The following is a 9911-nucleotide window of genomic DNA, read 5'->3' on the forward strand; positions in this document are numbered from 1 at the left end:
AAACTTTCTGTTTTTAAATTAATTCCAGAATTTAGACAAATGGAAATTAACAGTTACTCATGGTAACTACATGTAACTGTTGACAGTTTTTAAAACTGTTCAACAAATCATACAAAAGGAAAAAATGAAACATTGTAAAGGTGGATTTCCATTACAGCCAAAGAAGAATAGAAACATACAAGAGATTTTCGAAATCATCTGAGTCCATTTGCAGCAAGATTATATTTCCTTTCTGTTCTTAAAATGAATTGAGTGTATTTCTAAACAGAGACAAGAACTGGCAGATTAATCTTTTTAACAAGCATCTAGAATATCAGAGTCAGCGAAACAGAGATCTGGTGGAAGCATTATAACAAACACACGGAAGAAACAACTGTCGAAGAACCGACGATTATTCACAACAACTACCTACAGTTCTTGAAGAGCATCGAGCGCGTGATAAAGAAAACTAACAGAGGGTTTCATAACAACCACAACCAAATTTCCAGCGAGAAGAAAACATCTACGACCAGGTACCACATAAATTCACACGCATTATTTTTCCTTGCAAATATTGTTTGAAGCAAATCTACAGAAGTATTTAAATTCATTTACAGTCCAAAGTTAGGACAAATTCATATTACAAAATAGACAGAGAAACCTGGGTTCGAAACCCTGAGGACGAGTTCAATTCTCACAATTCCAAGTTAAAACCAAAAGACCTGTCTACCCATTACAATGATAGAAGTGTTGACATAAGCGACCGACAGAGAGGCCGAAGCCTGTAACCAAGACCCAAAATATCAACAGATGCCAAACACAAGTTTCATGGAAAGACCCTACCCGGTCTAGCAAGTCGCAAGAGGAGCCGAAACCCATAGCCATAGCACCCGACATCCACTTGCAACCATAGTTCATAACAGTTAACAACGGGAAGAAAAAAAGCCCTAACTAAAGAATAGGAACAGAGCCAGGGTTTGTAACCCACACTTACTAGAGGAGGCGCTGAAATCGCTGGAGGAGAGGTCTTGACAGGCCACGAACCAACAAGGAACCTTGCTCACAAGGAGCACAAATTGTTAGCACCGAAAGAAGATGAGAAATGGGAACTGAATCAAAGAGGGAAAGCTTACCTGTGTCTAGCCGACGAGCAGAGGGCGAACACTGGGTCACCTTGTGGCCGCAACCTGGAAACAAACCGATCAGTGGACAAGTTAAATAGTGAAGCCATTGAACCAACAATTAAAAACAACAGTGACACGAATATAGTCAAGAGGAGGCAACCATTAATAGCGCCCATAGAGCCTTCAAAACAGAGGAGGCCACTTGCAGAACGCCGAGAGACGAGCTCGGAAACCCTCAAATAGATCGGCGGACTGAAAGCCACAGACAACAACATTACACTAGCAGAGCCCAACCAGCCAATGGAGCAAAGTCGTGGTCGAGGGATACAAACAGAGTGCCACAAAGAAATCCTACGAAATCATAGGTGAAAACCGGAGTGCAGAACCTCTAAGCGCAACCGAGTGAAAGTAAAAAATGACAGGGTAAGTGGAGTGTTAGGGTTTCAAGTGTAGCATAAGGCGAGAGGACGAAATTCGAGGTAGAGACATGTGTCTCCCTCACAGCCAAAACTCGTACCAAACAATTAAACACAACAAAATATCAAACAACTGTCGGATATCCCCAAAAATCATTGCATTAATAATTCAATTAATCAAACATTTACATCCAGACAGAAGGACGAGGGCTGGTCCCATCATAGCCACTCATGGTTGTAGTATTTTGGATTCGATGAGTGATCGAAGTAATGCAAAGGTGTGCAATTCTTGTCCCACTTGTTGACAAGAATCTCTTGTATGGTGGTGAAAAAAACCTCTGTTGATCTCTGATACTTCAGGCACTCATTGAAAAATAATGGTTCTCACGGACTTAATCACAGAATCCCATCCCTTATAAACCTCTCCTAGGATGTGTTGATTTGTATTTGCAAGCTGTAACAAAACAATGATAGAATCCAAGCAATGGAAAAGCCACAGGTCATGAGAGAGCAATCTTCAAAGAATCGTAGCAATCTTGACTCGAGATCTTAATGGTAAGATTTACCCTCTCCCACCAAACATCATCTAACACTCTCTGACTCTTTTTGAGGTTTCTTGATTTGTCTTTGTCCAAAAAGACAAAAGCTTTGAAATAAACCATGGACCCAAGAGTGGTCTTGACCTTCCTCAACCTCTTTAGTACAATGAATATAGAGGCAAACTGTGTATTTGTAATCTTCAACAATGATAGATGTGTCTATACTTTGTAGATTTTGAGGACATTGGTATGATTCTGTACAAAGTTGGGGATATGTTGTGCATCCTTGTATCTTCCAAGAGCATCCACTACTCTCAAGAACATTGGTCCATTCGAGGAAGACGACATGAAGTTTGAGTGGATAACGTGCTGCATTTGTCCATCCATCATAAATAATACTAACCCCAAATGTTGGCTATGCTGATTTAATAGGTTCAAACATTTTATCCACCTCCTCTTTTCCCTTACTCAACAATGTAGTTGTTGACACCTAATCTTAAGGTTGGGTGAACAATTGTAAATAGTGTAAATAATAAATAAAGGAAAATGAAGAGTCATCGGGAGATGAAATCCAAGAGTCAATGAATAAACATATTTCATTTTGATGAGTTACTCTTGCCCTGACATGGTATCAGAGCACAATTCCCAACCTCTATTTTTGGCTTCCTTTATGCCCTTGTAACTCCCTTTCATTTTGAGGAGTTACTTTTGCCCTGACATGGTATCAGAGCACAAGTCCCAACCTCTATTTTTGGCTTCCTTTATGCCCTTATAACTCCCTCCTGCCTATGTTTTGCATATTTTTGCATAACTGTCACATCTACGCTCTCTCATATCTCCCACGCTGTGCCAAGAAAGCAATCGAAGGGCATGTCTGCTTCATACCACCTGTTCCAATGCTCTCTTGATCGTAGCTACCATATGAGACTTGGTCGATGACAAGAGTTTAAAATGCAATACCAAGGCCCGATTAAAGGTTCCATTGATTGGTCCAAATGACTCTTGGCGTTCTCTGGCCATAAGTTTCTCAATGTTCTCCTTTGACTTTGAAAAGAGTGGAGGATTATGGAGGAGGACTGAGTTGCGATACTTGTCGATATCTCTTCTTTGGATTGAATGGTATATCTGCTCATTTTTATATATATGTTGACCATGTTCTGCGTATATGGTGACTGCATTGTGTGTATATGGTCATTGTGTTGGTTGTATAAGTGGAAAATAAAGTGCATATATGTTGATTGTATTGTGCGATGTTGCATGCATTGTATATTGAGGGCCCAACCAATTTTGAAGTATGTTGTTTTTTTTTTGAAGGCCAAGCAGTGATTTGGAGACATGTTGGGTTGGATGTTTTATTTGGTGAATGTTGCCTCTTTGTGCTCGTAGCTCCAAACCTCCGCATTGCATACTCGACTCTCTCTTCTAATTGCTCCATACTGGTTGCTCCTACCACTGCATTTAATGAATGTTTTTCCATTCATAATACCACTCATCTCCCATACCCTTATTATTACATCAATGATACCTCTGGTCCGACCTGCCCATTACATCAATAATACCTCTGGTTTGACTTGCCCGTCCCTCATATATCCCCTCCACCACATAACCCCTCCCTCATAATACCTCTGTTTTCATATATCAGAATCGGATTTTTACCATTAGGAGTAAAATTTTGTAGCAGACGTATTTTTTCCCACATTACAGATTTTACAATGCATTCATTGATATCTATTGTGGGAGTGGTTCTCATTGGGAAAGAGAACTATCCAGAATGGTCGTGGAAAATCAAACACACTCATTTTTAATGAGCTGTGGAAAGGAGTGTGTGTTGGTGAAGGAGACAAAGAACCAGAAAAGCCCACCTCTGACAAGGAATTTTTCATTTGGAAAAATAAGAACATCAAGGCTTAGACACTCTTTAAGGAGTAAAGTCAGATTTGCATTGCATACGTTGCAATAGAGATGGATCACATGATGTATCCACATGCAAGTTGCTTATGGACAGAATTGAGTAGGAAAGAAATCAACCCAAAGGTAAAACTGATGACAAAGAGAAAGGTAAACCACCTGAATCCGCTCACTATGTTGTGGCACATTGTAATATTGGAGTAAATGAAGACTTATTTAATGCTTCACTTGCTTCTTGGAAAAATGATTGGTTGCTTGATTCATGAGCAACTTGCCACATGACTTTTATAAGAGCTTTTTTTGAAGAATTTATTGACAATGTTGATGGAGCAATGTACTTTGTAGACAAATCAAAACTCAAGCCATCAAGGCTTGGCACAATCGGGTTTAAATTGCCTGGTCTTCCAGACTTTCCTCTGCATGATGTTTTATATCTCCCACAGCTGAGGAGAAACTTGTTGTCCTTGGTCCACATCTGCTAGCAAGGACACTCCATTCATATGTTTGATGGTAAGGTTGAGGTGAGAAAAACATCAAATCACCCACTTGTCACGATGGGGATAGAAGAAGAAAGGCTTCTCAAGCTACAAGGTACTTCTGCTCGTGCACAAAATTTCTCATAAATTTCTCATTATGATGAAGGTACATTTCCATCAAGTTTAAAATGGCATGCTACATTTGGATACTTGAACTATGACAACCTCCACTTGTTGAAAAAAAATGGTGTTACTGGTTTGCCTACAATTCCTAGGAACTTAAGCAATGTGATGCTTGCATTCTAGGAAAGCATAGAAAACAATCTTTTCATGATTCACATTTTAGAGCACATAGAAAACTTGAACTCATTCATTCAGATTTATGTGGTCCAATGCCTATTCCTTCTGCGAATGGAAATATATATACGATGACATTATTGATGACTACACTAGAATGTGCTGGGTTTATTTATTGAAGAACAAATATAATACTTTTCAAACATTCAAGAACTTTCATACATGGATTGAAAATGATGCACAATCTCATTTTGGCTCTATTCGCACTGATAATAGGAAAGAATACACTTCAAATGAATTTGAAAACTATCTTTGCCAACATGGGATCAAACATCAAACAACTGTGCCTTATAATCCCCAATAGAATAGAGTAGCTGAAAGAATGAATAGGAAAATCTTAAATATGGTGCACTCCATGATGTTTTTCAAGAATGTAAAATTGATGTTTTGGGTTGATGCAGTGCTATGTGATGTATATGTAAAGAATAGATGTCCATCTAATGCTATTAGAAACAAGACTCCCTATGAAATGTGGTATGGCCACATTCCTTCAGTAAAGCATCTCAGGGTCTTTGGTTCCCCCTGTTATGCCTTGATACCAAAAGTACATAGAAAAAAGCTTGGTGCAAGGATTCGTAAGAATATCTTCTTAGGGTATTCAAACACCTTCAAAGCATACTGTCTCTATGATGAAGTTGATACAAAGTTTGTTGTATCTAGAGATGTAATTTTTCTTGAATCATCCAAAGCTAACAATGTTGTTGAGCGACAACTTGATCACTTGGATAGATTCGCAATTGCAAAATCATTTCGAGAAGTTGATAATCAGATTCCACATCTTGAAGGGTGGATTCCTATACTGGATCAACCTGTGGAATCTTGTTCTGAAGCACTCTCTACCCCGCATGAAACTCCAACCACTGATGATACTTTGAGTGATGTGATTGACAGAATTGGGAGACTCGATTCAGTCCCAACTCAATCAACTGAGCAACCTGGACCATCTCAGAAAGGTCCCCCAAAGTGGCTCACAAAGACACTTGAAAGTGTTCATCTTGATGAGGTTGGAAAGACAATAACAAGAAATTCAACCCGACAAAATGGAGGTGGTGTAGATGACTTTGATTCACCTATTGATATGGATGTTTCTTATGCTTGTGAATTGAATTTGTCCATAGATTTTGAACTAACTTCCTTCAAAGAAGCCGTTTCTCATGATGAATGGAAAGAAGCGATGCAAAAGGAGTCTGATGCCTTGATAAAGAATGACACTTGGAAGCTGGTTGATCCTCCATTGGGAACCAAACCAATTGGCTGCAAGTGGGTCTACAAGAACAAGTATAAAGCTGATTGCTCACTTGACAAGCACAAAGCCAGGCTTGTGGCAAAAGGTTTTGCACAGAAGGAAGGGGTCGATTATGAGGAGACTTTTGCCCCGACAACAAAATGGGCTACCATCTAGACACTCTTTGCCCTAACAACTCACAACGGTTGGAAAGTCCATCAAATGGATGTAAAAACTGTTTTCTTGAATGGAGATCTAAAAGGGAATGTTTTTATGTCCCAGCATGAAGGATTTGTTGTGAAAGGACATGAACATAAAATATGCAAACTTGTGAAATCCTTGTATGGCCTCAAACAAGCACTGCGAGCCTAGCATGAAAAATTAACTGAGCATATTCTGAAACTCAATTTCAAATAATATGATCTTGATGATGCAACTTTGTTTATCAAGAAATTTGGCAAAACAGTTGTATATCTTGTGGTATACGTAGATGATTGTTTGATGACAGGGAACAACGAGAGCTACATTGCATCCATAAAGAAGGAATTGAGGAAATGTTTTGAAATGACTGATTTGGGCTATGTTCATTACTATCTTGGTATTGAAGTAACTCAACATCTAAAGTCTATATTCCTTTCTCAAAAGAAGTACATTGGAGATCTGTTGAATAGGTTTGGCATGGATGAATGCAATCCTCTAACTACTCCAATGGAACAAAACTTAAAGCTCACATCCATTGAAGGAAAATAATGAGGATGCAACAAAGTATAGACAACTTGTAGGAAGTCTCAACTCCCTTACTACTACCAGACTAGACATTTCGTTTGCTGTTGGAATCCTCTCTAGGTTTATGCAAAAGCCTTGTGAGGGACATTGGTCTACTGCAAAGAGTTCTAAAGTACTTGAATGGAACTCAAGACCTTGGACTCAATTATACACAGGTGGGCGACTTCAGCTTCGTTGGATACTCTGATTCAGACTTTGATGGAGACAAATAAATTGGGGTATCTACTTCTGGTTATGCTATGAGTCTTGGATAAGGAGTTGTCTTTTGGAGATCAAACAAACAATCAGTTCCAACAGATTCCACAATAGAGGCAGAATATGTGGCAACAATTGAGTCAACAAAAGAAATTGTGTGGTTTAGGAAATTCTTGGAAGATTTGTAGGTAAACCAAGTACATTCGACTCCACTCATGATTGACAACACCTTTGCAATAAAGTTGGCCAAGAACCCAAAGTTCCATGATCAAACAAAGCACATCAATACAAAATACCATATGATTCAACATCATGTCGAGGCCAAAACAATCCATCTACGCCATTGTTCCACTAATGAGCAGATTGTAGACATCTTCACCAAAGCACTTGGAAGAGAAAAGCTTGAAAGATTCAGAATGATGCCTGGACTCACCAACATCCCTTCAGATTAAGGGGGGAATGTTGATACCTAACATTGGGGATTGAGTGAACAGTTGTAAATAGTGTAAATAATATATAATGGAAAATGAAGAGTCATCGGGAGATGAAACCCAAGAGTCACTCCCTCATGTATATAACTATAAGCAATCTAAATGAATAAACAAATTTCATTTTGAGGAGTTACTCCTGACCTGAAAGTAGTTTTAAGCTTCTTTAACCCAATTGACAGATACCTTGATGGAGCCCCTTGAGTTAAAGCTTGACACATCTCAATAAATAAAGGTGGTCATTCAACATTAAATGATATGAAGTTGAGATAGAAAAAGAAGGCAATGGTGATATCAATCTATTCTCGTCTCTCTTGGTGAAATATCTTTGTCCATTGGACCAAGTGCCCTTCATTTTGCTGCTTGACTTGCAACCCCACTTAAACTCCGAAATGGATAATTGACACTAGTTTTTTCTCAAGAATTGAAGGGGGATCTTCATCCTTGTTTTTCTTAGATGATGCAACCATCATTGCCACATCAACATTGACCTCTCTTTCTAATTCTTTCCTCTTAGATGCAATCACTCCTAAACATGCTCTAATTTCACAAGATGGTCCTAAACATTCTCTAATTTCACAAGATGGTAAGCCCAACAAATGTGCTTTCACACGGAAATAGGTGCTCTTGAATTGAGTGTTGCAAAAGTTATATTTCCAGAGAACATTGCCTTCTTTTAACTTGCTCCTTAGCCCTTGATCTCTTGTAACATACTTCCAAAAGGGATATTTACTTTTTTGAGCTTGTCTCACTAAATTGATGTTTCTCTCAACATTTGAAGTTGCTTTTGCAACCCCACTTCCAACAGATAGAACAAAAGCAGAACTCGATGAAATTGAAAGAGGGGGCATTACCAATGGGGATATTTCTCCCCTTTTTATGCTCATTCCTTGTTGTCCTTGATTGAGCCATGATTGGTTTAAAAATAAATAAAATACGTAAACAAAATCGATAGGTAGATTGTTGTAGCAAAACTAGAAAATAAATGGAAGGGAAATCCACATCGCTGTAGTTTGAATCACCTCCAAAACACGCCTATCTCCTTCACCCCCAAAACACACCTATCTCCTTTGTTGGCCCCCCTAGCTCTAAAACCACAATTGCAAATGAGCAACCCCAATTGCAAATGAGCAAATGAGGCCCAATTTTGGCTTTTATCAAACCTGCGGGTTGCTTTTTGGCGGACACATGTTTGAAAATTGTGACTCGTTGTGGGCGCAAATCAAACTTTTGTAGGGGGGATCCTAATTTCGTGACATGATCTAGGTTCGAATTAGGCACATTGCCCTTGAGAATTGTGTTCAACACGATGGAATCGTGACAGGTGGGGTGAGCAAATCGAGTGACTTAAGTAGCCTATTTAAAATGGAATATTAAACCAACTTATATCCATCTTGGATCTAAATCTACTAAGGTCACTTTTACTTTAAAAAAAATTGACCCCTCTTGATATTTTAAGAAATTTAACATCTCTTAATATTTTATAAATAAGAGGTTAAAATAAAACTAAATTAATTTTTATTCAATTAAAAATATCAATTACTATTATATAAATAAATGAATGTTTGTTTCATATATCGGTTCTAAAAGAATTAGATTGGTCAACGTGATATAATTTTATCAGTTTAGGTTATTCAATTAAAAATATTAATTACGGTTATATAAATGAATATTTCATATATCAGTTCTAAGAGAATGAAATTGATCAACGTGGTCAACACGTGATAATCTTTATGTGTAATTTTATCAGTTTTGGTTCAGGATTTCGTTAAATCACATCCTTCACTCATGCTTTTTATTTAGCCTTTTTTTCCCTCTATTATAATGAAGATGTTATTCTATAATGATGAAGATATTATTTTAAATTGATCCAGGCAAAGGTAAAGGATATCTAAGTTAATCATTAAGCATTCGATGTCCAACCATTAAAAAAAAAAATGGTTTCCCTTCTCCTTTTAATTGTTTTATTAATAATAATAATATTTTTTTTATTATTTTTAAAATTTCAAAAAATTTATATATCATATAAAGCGAATAAAACAAGTATTTGTGGTTAAAATATTTGAAGTAGTTTCAGTATTTTATAGTTTAATTTTTTTAGACATGTTTTTTGGTTGAAATCTAATAATAATATTTTTTGGACTTAAAAATTTATGTAATTTTTATAACATTCATTCAAAATATCCGTGCTTAAAATGGATCTAAAGATGGATCTGCGGTTAAGTTATTTGAAATTAGTTTCTAAAAAAAATAATTTTTACAAAATGAATAGACTAAATTTGTAAACATTTTCTGTGAATATAAAACTAGAGAAAAAATTTGTATTTAATATATTTGATTTCTATCTTTAGTAGAGAGTTTCGATAGATCTAAATTAGTTTAATTTTTACAAATAAAGCGTAAAGTTAAAATGATATA

The sequence above is a fragment of the Pinus tabuliformis genome, chromosome X (genome assembly GCF_031772625.1).
Source record: "Pinus tabuliformis cultivar Carrire ecotype Pingquan chromosome X, CPIR1, whole genome shotgun sequence".
Lineage (NCBI taxonomy): Eukaryota > Viridiplantae > Streptophyta > Pinopsida > Pinales > Pinaceae > Pinus > Pinus tabuliformis.